The 17,671-nt window shown below is 42.3% G+C and overlaps 3 non-coding genes across 3 annotated transcripts; all 3 read left to right on the top strand.

Moving 5' to 3' along the window:
- Nucleotides 1-11,793: 11,793 nt before the first annotated feature.
- On the top strand, nt 11,794-11,882 carry trnar-ucu (transfer RNA arginine (anticodon UCU)). The gene is given in 2 exon segments: nt 11,794-11,830; nt 11,847-11,882. It is a non-coding gene; the product is annotated as a tRNA-Arg (tRNA).
- A 538-nt stretch (nt 11,883-12,420) lies between these two features.
- trnai-aau (transfer RNA isoleucine (anticodon AAU)) lies at nt 12,421-12,494 on the top strand. Its single transcript has one exon. It is a non-coding gene; the product is annotated as a tRNA-Ile (tRNA).
- Nucleotides 12,495-13,213: 719 nt separating this feature from the next.
- On the top strand, nt 13,214-13,287 carry trnat-ugu (transfer RNA threonine (anticodon UGU)). The gene has a single exon. It is a non-coding gene; the product is annotated as a tRNA-Thr (tRNA).
- Nucleotides 13,288-17,671: the final 4,384 nt, after the last annotated feature.

Raw genomic sequence — 17,671 nt, 5'->3', positions numbered from 1 at the left:
GAGAGTTGCAGTGAGAGGTGCAGTGAGAGATGCAGTGAGAGATGCAGTGAGAGGTGCAGTGAGAGTTGCAGTGAGAGATGCAGTGAGAGGTGCAGTGAGAGATGCAGGTGCAGTGAGAGAGGCAGTGAGAGGTGCAGTGAGAGATGCAGGTGCAGCGAGAGGTGCAGGAGCAGTGAGAGATGCAGTGATAGGTGCAGGAGCAGTGAGAGATGCAGGAGCAGTGAGAGATGCAGGTGCAGTGAGAGGTGCAGGAGCAGTGAGAGATGCAGTGAGAGGTGCAGGAGCAGTGAGAGGTGCAGGTGCAGTGAGAGATGCAGTGAGAGATGCAGGTGCAGTGAGAGAGGCAGTGAGAGGTGCAGGAGCAGTGAGAGGTGCAGGTGCAGTGAGAGGTGCAGGAGCAGTGAGAGATGCAGTGAGAGGTGCAGGAGCAGTGAGAGAGGCAGTGGCCCTCATTTATCATTCTTGCGTAGAAACGGGCGTATATGTTGGCATAAGATTATGCTTACACTCCTCTCACCGCCTGATTTATGAAGCTGTGCGTACCTTTGAAATCCAGGTGTACGCAATACCTGCCCTTGATAAATGCCGCGGCTGAAAACGATCGTCATTAGAATAACACGCCCCTATATATTCAAGTATCCGCCTCCCCCACACCCTCATTTTACACCATCGACACACGGAAGATGGCAAAGAGGAGACACTTCTCTGGAGATCGAGACCATCACCATCATGAAAAATTATTATTAAATCAAACAACAATATTGTTGATGATAAATTCAAAGTTAATTGTATTTTTTTTTTCAAAACGCTATAAATCCATCCATTTTTTTTCTAAAAAAACAACAAAAAAAACAACAAGAAGAGAACATGCAACATATAATCAGGGACTCATACTATAAATTAATATAAATTAAATAAGTGCAACTGCATGAAATAAATAAAAGCCAAACAAAATAAATAGTAAAATAAATTAAATAGTAAAAATAAAATAAATATTTCCAATGTCACGTTCCAATATTGTCCACCACATAAAACAAATAATTTAAAAATAACACACAAATACAGTCCTTAAATACAACAATGTTAAAAATACATTCAAATCATTAAGTAACACATTTAGGCTAATAGTAATTCGTGCCGAACTTGAAAAAAGTAATGATAACAATATTCAGGCCTACTATTAGGCGTGTTGTAGCCATTAACTAAGTGCATTTAGTTTCATATTTGTTAAAAAATAATAATGTTATTTTTTCCCCATCTATGTTGATTATGAAAAGTGAACATAGGCTAAGATAGGATGCGCAATATATCGGGAGACATGCTCAGACATGATTCTGGCCACTTAATTAAGTTTTGTTTTGTAGAAAGCCTTTCTTTAAAGTGAATTTCGTTTTGTATAAATTGTATCTTAATTTTAATATTTTTTTCATCAACCAATTGCCTGGATTTAATAAATAAGAAGCAAATAGCAGACAATATAATCATGAGTCATGACATGGAGGTGCAGGCGCGGTCCCTTGCATTGCACGTGAACTGGGGCGCATCTCATCACAAATTAACCGAAACTCTGTATATGCCTCACAGACATGAGAAATATATCTATAAAGAAAGCTTGAAATGTCTTTAAACTAAACAATTATAAACGAAAAGAAATAGGCTACTCTCTCTATAGGCGCGTTCACTACGGAGATGGTGATCATCAATTTCATCTTTGCAGACACAACACTAGTTTATTAATAGAAATAAAATACAAATTTATTTTTAAAAATGGTGTTTATCGCGTTTTGGAAAATAGCTCCTCATATCTTTTAGTTTGTCAGTGCGTTTTGTGGTGTTAGGAATTGTTTTTCTGCGCATTTCCGCACTAACTCAAAACGTGCGTACATGTACACCACCTCCTGACCTGGCGTAGGATTTGAGCCTGCCGTACGCCAACGTCCATATTGATAAATATCAAAGTCACTGTGGTTTTGGGTGTACGCTGGAAATTTGGTGTATGCACTTTTGATAAATGAGGGCCAGTGAGAGGTGCAGGAGCAGTGAGAGATGCAGGTGCAGTGAGAGGTGCAGGAGCAGTGAGAGATGCAGTGAGAGGTGCAGGAGCAGTGAGAGATGCAGGAGCAGTGAGAGATGCAGTGAGAGATGCAGGTGCAGTGAGAGGAGCAGGGCCAGGGAGAAGAGCAGGCCTAAATCATTTCAGTATACTCACCTTCATGCCAAGATCAGTCGGTCCAAGATGGTCTTGCTACTGGAAATGTAACCCATCTTACAACCAGCGGCACTGCACCAGAGGGTCTCCGTGATCATCAGGTAGTACCTATCGACATCAGAAACCTGGCGGGCTCACTTGTGGGCTTCATAACCTGTGAGCTGTTTTCCACACACAGGACAGCACAGCCTGACCTTCCAAAGGTGGTATGGCATCCACAAGACAAGCCGGTGTGTGAAAAAATGCTCTGGAGTGGGGGCCTTGTATCGATACGTTTTTATTTATTAATTACCCATATGACTATGGAGTTCCTTGAAATGTGCTATACATATGAGATATATAGGCCTATAATAATAATAATTATAATAATGTTTTGACTCAGGCTCACTGAATGATTACTGAATGACGAGAAACAATTCTATGAACAATAAAATGTTTTATTTTTTAACAATAAAATATAACATTAAACTATGCACATAATAAAGAGTATATATATAACATGGAGAACAGTAGTAAACACACAAAAGTAGAAACAATACGAGTATTAAAAAAAAAACATATAAAATAATTAAAATAAAAGTCCCTGAGTGGGGTCGAACCCCCAACCTAATAATAAATAACATATATAATAGTAATAAACACACAAAGATAAAAAACTTTATAAAACTATATACATAGTAGTGAGTATATATATATATATATATATATATATATATATATATATATATATATATACATAAAATAATGTAATGTATATATAAGAAAATATACAAAATATATAAAAAATTAGCTATTTCTTTTTCTTTACTTTTTCAAGCCACTGTTCTTTCGTAAGTGTCTCTGTGACAGGGCAGTAGATAGTCCCTCTAAACTGGCTGTGCCCAGTCGCTGCTGTCCTAAATTGTCCACACTTCCTGCAGGTATTTGCCTCAACCTTTCTGTGGTATGGAAGAGGGACGGTGGGTTGAGATTGACTGACTGTGGCAGGAGCTGGGAGGACGAAACTGGGAGTGGCTGGGGCTACAGGAAAAGGGTTTTGGGGGACAACAAACAGTGTGAAGGTAGGGGTAGTGTGGGAGGCAAGAGAGACAGTCGCGCTGGGGCTGGGAAGGACAGGTTCTGGTTGAAGGCTGCCAACGGGCCGAGGAATTATTGGCCTCAGGGTTGTCAGCTTGGGTATGACTGCCTCAGTTGTATAGCTAGTGATGCGCCTTTTTAATCTAGCTTGCCCAGCTGTGCTTTGTGGCAGTTTGTAAATATGTTGCTCTCCCTGGACCTGGGGTGGAGCAACAGTACGTACACTGGCAGGTGGGAGAGCCTCAGCAGCAATACCAAGAGGGTCAGGCAGATCGATCCCCTGAAGCAGAAGAGTCTGATCTTGCTTCTTAACCCTGCCGTTGTGCCACTGAACCAGAGTGGTCTGATTTACCTCCACCAGCTGGAGAGTAGTGTCCTGCATGATGGCACCATTAGACAGGATCAGCTGCCGGATCTTTCGGTAATCTTGTTAAATGAGAGACCAGCGACTCAGCGTCACCTTCTCTTTCTTCCTCGGACTTTGATGGATGCGACAGAGCCTGATGAAAATGGCCTCCACGAGACGACAGCAGTCTGGCCATTGGGCAGGTGAAGCTGTAGATGCCAACACACTCCGTTTCAGGCTGTCCACTCCAGGGTTGAAAACAGCCTTCTTTTTTGGAGACCTGAACCTCCCTGTTGTCAGCCTGTCCTGGTGTCTGGCAGCAAACTTCACTCGCTGCTTGTCATATTCAAGCAGGCTCTGACACAAGCACACAATGTCATCAACCTGAAGAAGGATAGAAGTATAGAGGCATAGCAGAGTTAAAAGGAAACTGGTAATTTCGCATACATAATTCAGTAACACTGTTTTTACAGTCACATTGTGTTTTGTGTGGTCTTTTCCAAGTTAACAAACATTCAAAATGTTTACATACCTGCTGCCTGCTCAGTGTTAACCCTGTGCTTGTCCTCAGCTCTACCAAATACTCAGCCAGTCTGTCCACCCGGTCCATTCCTGGAATGTTCTGGTCATCCACAGCCTAAAACAGTATCATTTTAAATGGTAAAGAAAAAAAGAGATCAGTGAAATTACATCTTAATGGTAGTATTAATCAGTTTGTCGAATTACAAATTAATTTGCTCGTGGCAAGTTCCTATTGTGAAATTTACATACCAAAAGCTCTTCAGGCACATGAGTGGGGGAACCTGGTGCATACTGGTCTATGGATGTAGTTGGCTGAGAGGAGAAGGCGGCAGCAGCTGGCTGGGAGAAGGCAGATTGGGATGAGGCAGCAGCAGACTGGGATGAGGCAGCAGCAGACTGGGATGAGGCAGCAGCAGACTGGGATAAAGGAGCAGCAGACAGGGATGAAGGAGCAGCAGACAGGGATGAAGGAGCAGCAGACAGGGATGAAGGAGCAGCAGACTGGGATGAAGGAGCAGCTGACAGGGATGAGGCAGCAGCTGACTGGGATGAAGGAGCAGCAGACTGGGATGAGGCAGCAGCTGACTGGGATAAAGGAGCAGCAGACTGGGATGAAGGAGCAGCAGACTGGGATGAGGCAGCAGCTGACTGGGATGAAGGAGCAGCAGACTGGGATGAAGGAGCAGCAGACTGGGATGAAGGAGCAGCAGACTGGGATGAAGGAGCAGTAGACTGGGAAAAGGCAGACTGGGATGAGGCAGCAAAAGACTGGGAGAAGGCAAACTGGGATGAGGGAGCAGCAGACTGGGAGAAGGCAGACTGGGATGAGGCAGCAGCAGACTATGATGAGGCAGAAGAAGACTGAGATGAGGGATGAACAGGCTGAATTGTAGGTGGGTTATAGTTAGCTTCATCTTCAAGGAGGAAACTCAGTGTAGGGTCCTCATTGATGTCCTCCTCAAATCCCTCATCCTGCTCATCTACATTTACTTCCTCCAGCAGCTGGTCTGCCTGCTCATTGTCAGCATCTATTGACTGAAGTGGCTGCCCTGTCTGACTAAGTAGATAGTCCACTCCAATTAGCTCCCCTAAAAACAGAATGCAGTGTGTTAAACATATAGCCCTTGCATTAGCAAAGAACCATGTGCTGTAAAATGTACAGTGAGAGTCTTACCAGTGTACTGTGCAGGAGGTTGGAAGGTGGGGACAAGCTTCTCTCCAAAAACCTTTAGGCTGTTGGTGTTGATGCTTTGCACCACCTGCCCTACGTAGGTGAGAAGAGGGGAGGATTTTGTGGAAATTGATGCTGCTGCCCGGTCTTGGTTCCACCTGTTCAGGCCTTCCAGGAGATACAACTGAAAATTCAGTGTTTTAGCACTGGTTCCTGTAAAGAAGTGAACAATGAAAATCATGAAACTGGGATAATGAGTTCCTTCAGAAAATATAAAGTGATATTAGATGTTCTATTGTGTTGAATATATACTATACTGCAAACACAATGAGCCACAAACCTGGAATGAACCTGTTTAGGTGGCAGTGGAAAGATTCAAGTGAGGTCGAGCCCCTAGCACATCTGTACTTCATGAGAACTAATCCTCCCTTGGTGGTGGTGGTGCCCGTCACAGTGTAGAGAAACACACCTGGCGGATCCTGGATGCACTTAACATGCCTCATCTCAAACACGCCAGATGTGCTCTATCCTCACTGTGTCCAGCAAAGGAACCCCCATCATATCTCTCCCCTTATCCCCCTTCAGTTCCTGCAGAAGCCTGTCAAGGTAGCGGGTTGTGGACTCCACCCCACGAGTCCTCCAACGGCAATAGAGCGCCAGCTCTTTCTTGGTGATGCGTCGGTCCACAAGGTTATCTGTGATGACAGGCACACCTTCCTCCTGCAGTTGCTCTCTCTTTGCCCGCCGCAACAAAGCCACATCATCTGGGTCCCATTCAAAAAATGCACACAGAGAGACGTGACATGAAGGCTGGGTATAGAGGATGAGCATCAGTGGTGCACCCCACTGCCAGCCGACGCATGAAGTGCCAGATGTCCAGCCTGATATTGAGGTCAGGCCATCCTCCAAATCTGGCCTGTAGCTTGCTCTGCCCCTTCTCTATGCAGCAGCCACAGTCCACGTACAGCAGCAGTGGTGGAGCCACGGCCGCCTGGCTGTACCTGTTAATCAGTCCGGAGACCATGGTGTCCAGTGCTGGACCTTCCTGAGCAGTCAAGACACTGATAAGAATTTGTCCTGTCTCATTGCCAACAGAAGTCACCCACTGTGCTGTTCCCCTGGCTGTGCCTGCCAACTTCTTTGTGATCTAAAATCAACCAAATTAAAAATATTAATAAAGCATAACACAAATAATTTTCAAACTTCACAACAGTTAAAACATCAGTAATAATGTCAAACAATTACCTGTTTGGTTGAGTCCATTTTCAAAATGGTCCCAAACGTGGAGGTTATGCTTGCCTTGATGTGGTCTATGCGACTGATAATGTCCCTCCCATAAACTGACAGCAGCCACTTGCTAGTAGGGACATCAATGGGCTCTGGAGGCTTTTGGCACATGACAGGTAAGAGGCTGGGGCTGTTGATAAAACCAGCACACTCCTCCATATAGTGCGCCAAACGGTCAAGCCACTCCTCCCCGTGGTTCTCCCTCAGCTGTTTGACAAGTCTTGTGGGACTGTTGCCCAGCGTCCGTTCCCTCAGCATGCGTATGACACGAATGTCACAAGCATACCTTTGTGTAAAAGAGAAGATTTGCTTATGTAATTTATTTAATGGTAAATAAAAAACACTTTTATTTTGCATTTACTTCATATTACACATTTCTGCTTCAGAAAATAAATTATTAATTTTGAAATATGATTGTCTTTATTATAAACACATTACAAAATTCTGTACAAGGCGTGTAGATTTTAACTCACTTCTGTGTCAAAATCAGACGGAAAAGTCTTCTATGGGGCACATCGAGCTGGTCCAGGACAGTCTGACTGGTAGACAGGTAACTCAGGCAACACACAGTACACCTGAGAGTCTCTGTTACCATAAGGTAGTACCTGTCGATGTCCAGGACCTTCCGTGCTCTCTTGTGGAGGCCATATCCAGTCAGCTGCTTCCCACATGCAGGACAGAACAGTCTGAACTTCCACAAGTGGTAGGGCATCCACACCAGAAGCCTGTGATTAAAAAAGCGATCTGGAGATGGAGCCTGGTGGTAGATGAGGGAAGGGACGGGTGGCTCATACCAGAGCTTCAAGTCTGTCCTAAGTCTGCCAGAGTGAAAGATCGCAGAAGCAATCCACCTCTGATCCTGTGAGGGGATTGTCTGCCTCATTTTAGTGGGCAGCCAAAATTGATCTGGCTCGGATGCAGGAGCAGGTCCGGGCATAGAAGGGGCAACATGCTCCTCCTGATTCAAAAGCAATGAAAGATTAGAGATGTAATATTAAAACATTGTTTCTCTCAAGTTTGCATACAAGTAATTCTACAAAGGGGCATTAGGGGACATTTCATGTCCATTTATGATAATTAGCCTATATTTTCTTCAAACAAAATTATATTTAAGGCAGATTTGAGAACTGGTTCTCAAATGATTTTTAAAAAAATCACTGTATACATGGCTAAATGGAAAAAAAGAACACTCATATACATGTTTTACTTGAAGTTTAACATTCAATTTGTTTGTAATGGTTGACAAATTCACCAGGGAAACATAAACCAACAGTAATTTTTGTAATGTACCCCCCAATTTTTAGAATAAGCCACATGTACATGTACTTCACACACAGGAAGTAAGAGATGCCACAAAAAATAGATGGGCACTCACCAAGGATGTAAGAGTCGGACTAGCTGCAGAAGGAGGTCTGACTTCAGGAGACGGATTGGCTGAAGGAGGTTTGGCTGCAGGAGACAGACTGGCTGAAGGAGGTCTGGCTGCAGGAGACAGACTGGCTGAAGGAGGTCTGGCTGCAGGAGACGGACTGGCTGAAGGAGGTCTGGCTGCAGGAGACATACTGGCTGAAGGAGGTCTGGCTGCAGGAGACAGACTGGCTGAAGGAGGTCTGGCTGCAGAAGGAGGTCTGGCTACAGGAGACAGACTGGCTGAAGGAGGTCTGGCTGCAGAAGGAGGTCTGGCTGCAGGAGACAGACTGGCTGAAGGGGGTCTGGCTGAAGAAGGAGGTCTGGCTGCAGAAGCAGGTCTGGGTGCAGGAGACAGACTGGCTGAAGGGGGTCTGGCTGCAGAAGGAGGTCTGGCTGCAGAAGGAGGTCTGGCTGCAGGAGACAGACTGGCTGAAGGGGGTCTGGCTGCAGAAGGAGGTCTGGCTGCAGAAGCAGGTCTGGGTCCAGGAGACGGACTGGTTGAACGAGGTCTGGCTGCAGAAGGAGAAGCACTGGCTGCCGGTCGAATGCTTGAATGAGAAGGACTGGATGAAGGTGAAAGACTGGGTCTGGCTGAAGGAGGCGGACTGTGACTACCAGGCTATAAAGATACATATTGTACATTATCAACAAACATAATAAAGATGATGATGATGAAACATATTAAGGTCTTTTTAAATTACCTGAATCCGCCTTTGTACATTTAGGCTGGGTTTGGCTGCTGAACTAATGGATCCCCCAAATCGTGGCTTTGTAAACTAAAAGAAGGAGATTATTGAACAGATTGACATTCATGTAATATCATACATGCATTGGAAATTTGATGATATGAATTCCCTATTGAAGAATACACATATAATCTTCCAGCCTACCAATAAAAGGCATTGGGAAATTCCGGAGATCATTGCTTGTGGAGGAGGTAATCTACTCAAATATTAAAATAATGCTTTACCATTGATAAGTTAAGTGCAGGCCGTGTAAAGGTCGGGGCTGAGGTAGAGGTTGGGACAGCGGTAGGAGTGGATGCAGGTGGAGCACTTGTGGTCTGGTAAAAGAACAATCAAGAATGAGGAAAACAGGTTGTATTCATCTTTCATTCGTGGTACATTTTACCGATCTAATTACGCACAGGCATGCCAAAATCTAACATTCACAGACATTTATACATTTAATCAGGACAATCCGTCCCTGTACACCAGCAAGAGTCTGAGAGCAGAAACAGCAAGGAGAAGCTGTATAAAAATAAATATAACACCCAATAAAAATAAAATCAATACTAACTGGTCTCTTTGGCAATTTTTAAAATCCAAATCATTTCTAACTGTTTTTGTTTGCTTGTGTTTTTATATCTGTAATGAGGTCACAAATAAAACCTGTGCTTCGTAATCTGTGGATACGTATATTTTGATATTTGGAGAAATACACACAGTGGCCACAAATTAATTATATTCACATTATATATATATTTTATTTATTTACAATTATACACTAATTAATGGAGCCTAACTGCAAATCGCAGATGAAATTGTAATTGACTGTCTAATTCTAAGATGCAAACAAATATATATATATATATATATATATTTTTTTTTTTTTTTTTTTTTTGCAGCTTAGAATTAGATAGTCAATTACATGGATATATTAATCCATGTAATTGATCCTAAATTAATCCTAACATAAATATTATTGATATAGGTAATGGTAATGGACTGCTGACACATCAACTTTGTTTGAGGTAAGATTTAAAAGCTTTATACAAAATACTTTTTTGAATAAATAAGCAAAAACCAAAGCCTATCAGAAATTGTCTCTGCCTATTTAATCGTTGGAGGAGCTATGGGACTAGATATAGCCAACATTGTTATCCACGGTAAAAGGTGGTATCACTTTATCAAGCTTTATAAATAAAAAGCAAAATTTTTATTTTTATTTTCCAAACCCCTGTGCTGGCAAACCGCCGCAGACGGGACATCCACTCATCGTCCCCCATGGCCTTGTGTGACTTTTTAGACATCTCTGGAACATTTGAAACATGTTTAGTCTTTTTCGCTAAAACATAAATTACATTTACGTATTACTAACGCTTTACTACTTATTACTGTATTTGATACAGTACTACTATAATTATACACTAAACAATAACATACCAGAATCATGATCGATATTGACATTTTTAAACACACCTTAAATAACACTGAAAGGTAAAAATCCACGAATATATTATTGTTAATGTAATTCATCATTGGAAACAATAACATGAGAAGTGCTGCAGTATACTACATTAAGACTGATCATGACACTAAACAACTTTACATTTTAAAATGCAAATTAAAATATGTTGTTGTTAATGTAGATTGTAGTTTATCAAAAAATAGTGTAATAGAAAAGTGCTGCAATATACTAGCTCATCAAGATATATAGATCATAACATTAAAAAGTACCTTAATGCAGCATAACATACGAGAAAAAGTTAGCAATATATGAAAAATATGTTGCTGATGTTAATGTAGTTCATCAACACATTAAGATGAAATGCTGAGGTTGCCAGCAGATCAAGATCGCGATAGATCGTAACAATAAACACCTTAATGGGTCATAAAATACGAGAAGAAAATGAAATATGTATTATTGTATTGTTGTTAATGTAGTTTATCTTACTTGTTGACATTCGATGAATGAACGGCAATACTTCGGCGCGGGTATACCTGAGAATAAAAAAGAGCCCGTCTCTCCACGGCGCCTGAAAGATGAAGATTCGATGCGTGATTGGCCAAAGAATCCTCTCAAAGATGAAGCCAGAGAACGCCATTGGCTCAGCAAAGATGGAGATCCGAAACGTGATTGGCCAAGGAACTCTGAAAAAGATGAAGCCTGATAACGCCATTCGCCAAGCAAAGATGAAGATACGACGCGTGATTGGCCGAAGAACTCTGACAAAGATGAAGTCCGAGAACGCCATTCGCTCAACAATGATGGAGTGCTCGCGCTTGATTGGCTGTTGTGAAACAGCCGCACGGCTGTCAGGTAGCGTTCAGGTCGCAGTCTCCCCTGGAGGCGTTGGTTCGAATCCCACTTCTGACAAACCTAACCTTTGGCTGCGGGCTCAAGCTAGAGTCTTTAACCCTCTGGCAAGTTTATCCAGAAATGCAGTAATTTTGACAAAGCACTGCAATTCAGTTCATGCTAGAATTAACCAAACATTAAAGTAACACTGACCTGCAGTACATGACCTTTATAGTAACACTTTAGTGCAATGTATGTGATTCTATGGCACTTGGAATTTCAAGTCATGACATTTCAGAAAAAAATGGACATGTTGATTGAATCGGATTCAACTGAATTTCACGAAATAACATGTTGTGACGTTTACCGGAAGAAGATGCAGTAGAATTTCATGGCAAGGATTCTTGGAAATTTCTTGGAATGAAATGTCATGGGTTTGGGGGCATGGGGTGGAGTGTCATGACACAAGATTCAAGGAAAGTCATGTAAAACATTACATTAGCATTAACAAGACATGCCATTAGAATGAAAGAATGATATAAGCCTTAACAAAACATTGTAACAACTGTCTAGTAAACAGGAGATCATGGATTCGAATCCCAGCAGTGCCTATGCCACAGGATGTGGGCACCGCTCACTTAATCTTTTACATATGTAAATCTTTGCATGCTGAACAGTGTGCATCTGCACAAAATGTGGAAATCTAAGAAGTGATGTGCATGCAATAGCGTCTTAAAGCTTGTCTTTTGTGGCTCTGTGGCGCAATGGATAGCGCATTGGACTTCTAGATTGTGAATGGAGGTATTCAAAGGTTGTGGGTTTGAGTCCCACCAGAGTAGTGCATACCCTCTTTTGCTCAGATGTCTTTGTGTTGGACAAGCATATGCTTAAAACTTGAATCCACAAACTACTTCAGAAGCATACCCTTCACGTTCTGCTTATTTCCCTTATTGGACACACCCAACTCAGATCACAGAGTACTCTACTAATTAACTTAAGTCACCTATTTAAATAAGAATAGGTTGAAATCCACTGGCCTAGGCCAAAATCTGCAACAACCTATTGTTGGCCACCTACCTAGAAAAAAAAGAAGAAAAAAAAACACGCTTTCCATTTCTCCAAGCTGAAACAGCATTTAGATGTATCGTAACTGGAGGTTCCCGAAACATTTGAGACACGAGTACTGAGAGTTTCGATCCAGAAATAAATGGCTTGAGATATTCCCTTGTCCCTCAACAGAAGCCTGCACACCTTTCAGGTTTTGGAAATAATCCTGTAACTTCAAAGGGACCTATTCATGATGTAATCAGCTATTCTCCTGACATGCTACCTCTTTTAGACATTGTATACAAAAGCATCGAACCAGTGACAGTAACTGGCGCTGTGGCTTAGTTGGTCAAAGCGCCTGTCTAATAAACAGGAGATCCTGGGTTCAAATCCCAGCAGTGCCTAATCTGTGGCTTTTAAGATTAGTCATTCAACCTTCTCTGATGTGAAAGTCTTGGCAGGAAAGACAATCTGGACTTCTCGGTTGCAAATGAAGGTTTTAAAAAGGTTGTCGTTTTTTGGGTCCCACCAGAGTCACGAATGGTGTCCCTTTGCACAGACGTCTTTACCAGACTGACATTTGCTTAAAGCTGGGGTTTTCCAACTTTTTCAGAAGCCTATGCAACACATTTTTCTTCTTTTCCTTATTGAGCACACCCAAGTCAGATCGTCGAGTACGTTACTTATCAATCAATTATTTGATTCACCTATATTAAATGAGAGAGATAATAAGACATATATATATGTGGTGCAGATGCGCTTCAAGAATGGTTTGCAAGCTCCTGGCTTAGGCCTGAAATCTGCTACTACCTATTGATATGGTCAAGCCTATGGATATTTGTACAAACAAAGTCTTTACATATATGAAGAATAATACATGGATATCTTTCTGGATTTTGCCCTTTCATATCAGAAGAAGGCTCAGGAAACATTTTAGGCATGACTATCGAGAGTGTAGAGCCAAAATTAAATGAGTTCAGACATTCCCTTGAGGCGTGAAAGGCCCTCGTGTTTTGGAAACAATCCTCTTACCTCTAAGGGACCTCGTTCATGACGTGATCAGCTGTTTTCCTGATGTGGTACCTCTTTTAGACTTGTTTTACCAACAAATTTCACCGTATCTGGCGCTGTGGCTTAGCTGGTCAAAGCGCCTGTCTTGTAAACAGGAGATCCTGGGTTCAAATCCCAGGAGTGCCTTTGGCACAGGATATGGGAGTGCTTAACCTTTTCACATATGAAAGTCTTTGCATGACGAACTGTGTTTACCTGCACAAAACTGGAAAAACTAAGAAGTGCTGCGCATGCAATACTTCCCTGAAGTGTGTCATTTTATGGTACAGTGGATAGAACTTTGGACTTCTAGGATGCGAATGGAGAAATTCCCTGGTTGTGGTTTTGAGTCCCACCAGAATAGTCAGTGGCCTCTTTTGCTCTTATGTCTCTGTGAGTCAGACATATGTTTAAAACTGGGGTCCACAAACTACTTCAGAAGCCTACCCTTCACATTCTGCTCATCTCCCTTATTGGACACACCCACGTCAGATCATTGAGTACTCTGCTAAGTAGCTCAATTAACCCTTTTGAAATAAGGAAGATAACGAAAATGTATAGCGTCTGGGAGGTTTCGAGAATGGTTTGAAAACCACTGGCTTAGGCCAGAATCTGCTACTTCCTACTGTTGAGATCCAGCCTCTGGATGTATTCAAAACAGTCTTTACTACGGTGGCCGAGAAGGGTCACAACACATACAAACCCCACAACAACTACATATTCAGAAAACACATACAAATTCAGAAAACACATGCAAACAACGCCACAACAACTACATATTCAGAAAACACATACAAATTCAGAAAACACATACAAATTCAGAAAACACATGCAAATTCAGAAAACACATGCAAATTCAGAAAACAACTTTGTCGATTTCACATTCGCTGCAAATATTCGCAGCACGAGCAAATAGGGAAACGAACTGCAAACTGCAAAAACACAACGGAAATGTTTCCGGGGGGGCCATAATCAGTGACGGACCCGCATCCGGTTGTCTTAGCGCTATTTTTTGAATGTGTGCTGTGCTTTTGTTGTCTCAAGAGGTAAGTGTTTCTCTTTCATTATGACAGACTTGTCGATGTGCTCTGATACCGAAGTGGTTTTGTGTGTTTTTAACATATTAAGTTATTGTCCCCATAACGTATTAATCTGCCAACGTTGTTAGCTGGAAACTAAGTTAGCTGGCTAGCTCGCGTCTGGCCATTAAATAGATGCATTACTGGCGTTTGTACAATGTTGTCCTGATATCTGAACTATTTATTTAATTTTTAGTTTGAAATGTTCTGTCCGTATTGTGCCGAGCAACTGGGGGACGCTCCCAAGTTTTGCACGTCGTGTGGTCTGAACGTGGGGTTCCTTACGGAGCGTCAGCCTACAGGTAACATCCCCTTACTGTGTTCCTATTTATAAATATATCAACCCCATTAAAGCATATTAGTTTTTAAAATTAATCTTTCTGTGTGTGTGTGTGTGTGTGTGTGTGTGTGTGTGTGTGTGTGTGTGTGTGTGTGTGTGTGTGTGTGTGTGTGTGTGTGTGTGTGTTGTGTCGGTCCAGAGGATGACCTAATACGTGCTTACTTTAGAAAGGACCACTCCAACGACGTTATTCGAGATTTTTTGGAGTCAAAGCATGGTATTGTAATGAGCCTGAAAACTCTAAAAAAGAAGGCTGAAACGGCTAAATCTAAGACGGAGAGCAAATTACAGTCCACTGGAGACTGTGAATGCTGCCATCACTAGTGAATTGAACGGCTCAGGACAGCTGTTGGGCTACAGGGCTATGTGGCAGACCCTGAGACAGAAACATTCACTGACAGTGAAACAAGACGATGTCATGCAAGCCCTCAGATTATTAAATCCAACAGGAGTATCTCTCCGTCATAGGTGCAGGTTTGTTAGGCGATCCTATTGCTCTGCAGGACCCAATCAGGTGTGGCACGTGGATCGCTATGACAAGCTCAAGCCCTTTGGGATTGCCATCAGTGGCTGTATCGATGGGTATTCAAGGCGGGTTATGTGGCTCAGTAGTGGCAGCACCAACAACGACCCTGCAGTAATAGCTCACCATTACCTGCAGTGTGTTTCGAGCTGTGGCCTTCCGGCTCGTCTTAGGACAGACTGTGGGACAGAAAATGGAGACATGGCTGCCATCCACTGTTCTTTAAGAGAGGACCACACCGATGACTTTGCAGGTTCTCTCAGCCACATGTATGGCACTTCAACTGCCAATCAAAGGATTGAAAGTTGGTGGTCCTTTTTCAGGAAACAGAGGTACGTTTAACAATACTGTTACTCACATATTTTTCAATACTGTTTCATATTTCTGTAATCTTTTCGTAATATTATGCTGGGTTGGCACCATACAATGCTGACTTTGAAAATGTAGGCTTATTTATATGAGCGTCATACATGGATCAGGCTGTGTACTGCCGATTGTGCAATAGTTATGATAAGTAAAAGGATTAGTGTGCATGGTTGACTGTTTCAAATTGTAATAAGTGTTGACAGTCCATTCTGCACTGGTGAATGCAGTGCAGAATGTTGTTTTCCAAGACTGTCACATAATTTAAGTATTTGTATTAGAAACATTTATACAAAACTAAAATCACTGTACTCCATTATTAGGACACAGTTCTGGATGGATTTATTCAGTGACCTGAGAGAGAGACACTACTTCAATGGCACCCATGAACACAAGTGCCTTGTACGGTATGTGTTCCTGGGCATCTTTCAGAAAGAGCTTGATGAACACCGAGAGCTTTGGAATAACCATACCATCAGACCCGTCCGGCAGTCTCTCTGTCCATCTGGGAAACCTGATACCATTTACAACCTGCCTCACAGGTTTGTATGTAACACCTGTATTGTCATTTTCAATAAATGTTTGGTTGGTTTCCCTTTGAGATTTAAACACTATTCAAAATGAGTTCACTGTTGTGCTTTCTGTGCGGCCTTAGGTTTGGTGGAAGGGATTGTGGATTCCCAGTGGATCCCCAAGTGTTACAGGAGTTCAAAGACCTTCTGCCACCCACAAACAGTTTGTGTGGAGATGCTAACCTCCAAGCATATTTTGCCAACTTGGAGAGACAGAGCCAGCTCGCTCCACCCATCAACTGGCCAGCTGCTGTTGACAACTACATTAGACTTAAGGAAATGGCTGGTCTTTGAGAGAGAGAACTAACAGACGTGTAGGCATTTTATTTTCTTTCAGACAGCATTGCCTCCAGTGTGGTGTACTGATATGGACACCTTAAATTAAAGGTTAAATTAAAAGCAAAGATATTAATCGATTACAATGACTTCCCTTACTTTTTCCACCATCACAATGTATGCTTTTGGTGTTAACAGTGTTGATAAATATGGTATGCTGAAGCTAATGGTGACTTTCATGCTAGATCGGTAACATTTCATGACCAATTTATGCAACAACAAATAAACTTCATTCTGATGGCTCTTGCAAAATGTTTCAGAATAGACAAACTTACATTTTCTTATAAAAATTATTTTATTTCTTTTAACTGTTAAAATACTGACAAACAGTAAAGTGCGAACAGTAACAGCAATGTAAATCTGTCACGGAAAGTTTCCAAATAGAGAAACTTGCACCTTTTCTTATAAAAAAAATCATTGGACTTCTGTAAACCATGTAACCATACAAATAGTAAAGTGCGAACAGTAACAGCAATGTAAATCTGCCATGAAAAGTTTCCAAATAGAGAAACTTGCACCTTTTCTTATAAAAAAAAATGGATTTCTGTAAACAATGTAACAGTGCAAAGTGCAATGCAAACAGTAACAAAAGTAATGCAAATTTGCCACTGATAATTAATTTCTGATTGACACATCAATGGAGCCCAAATCCTGGAGCGTTCTTGATTCCATAATTCATGGCTTCCTCAAAGATTTCATATGAGGGTAAGATCGGGAGTTTTAATGTGTTCGCGCAGACATTAGCCTCAGGTGGTATGCCATACGGCTAATGGTATGCCATGGTAGGTGGTATGCCATACGGAACCGTTGCCACTGAAACTGCATATTAACGCACCAGTGGGGCTCGACAGCCTTAGTCAAACGGGTTGGCGCGTATGGTTGGGTTGCGGTGAGATTGTGGTTAGGTCTCAGCAGCAACTGTTGGTTTATTTGTATAGGTTGTATAGTATTTACAGTCATTACGTTCCTGTATATATTGCGTGAATGACGGGTGGTTGGGCAGATATTGTGTTTTGTGGTAGGTGGTATGCCATACGGAACCGTTGCCACTGAAACTGCATATTAACGCACCAGTGGGGCTCGACAGCCTTAGTCAAACGGGTTGGCGCGTATGGTTGGGTTGCGGAGAGATTGTGAGATTGTGGTTAGGTCTCAGCAGCAAGAGGGAAGTAGAGGTCAGTAAGCTGGGCTGAGTTGAGTGGGGGACGGAGGGGGGTGACTCTGGGACGCCAGAGTCACTGTTGAGCCCTCTTGAGGTGTCGCGGGCTAGTCGACGAAACACTGAGGACGGAAGGTGCCCACTTGAAGACCCTAGACA

This window comes from Siphateles boraxobius, unplaced genomic scaffold, assembly GCF_051911475.1.
Source record: "Siphateles boraxobius isolate OS27281-9 unplaced genomic scaffold, OSU_SipBor_1 42, whole genome shotgun sequence".
In the NCBI taxonomy this organism is placed as follows: domain Eukaryota; kingdom Metazoa; phylum Chordata; class Actinopteri; order Cypriniformes; family Leuciscidae; genus Siphateles; species Siphateles boraxobius.
The sequence above is the reverse complement of the archived record's forward strand: the minus strand, read 5'-3'. Positions and strand labels throughout refer to the sequence as shown.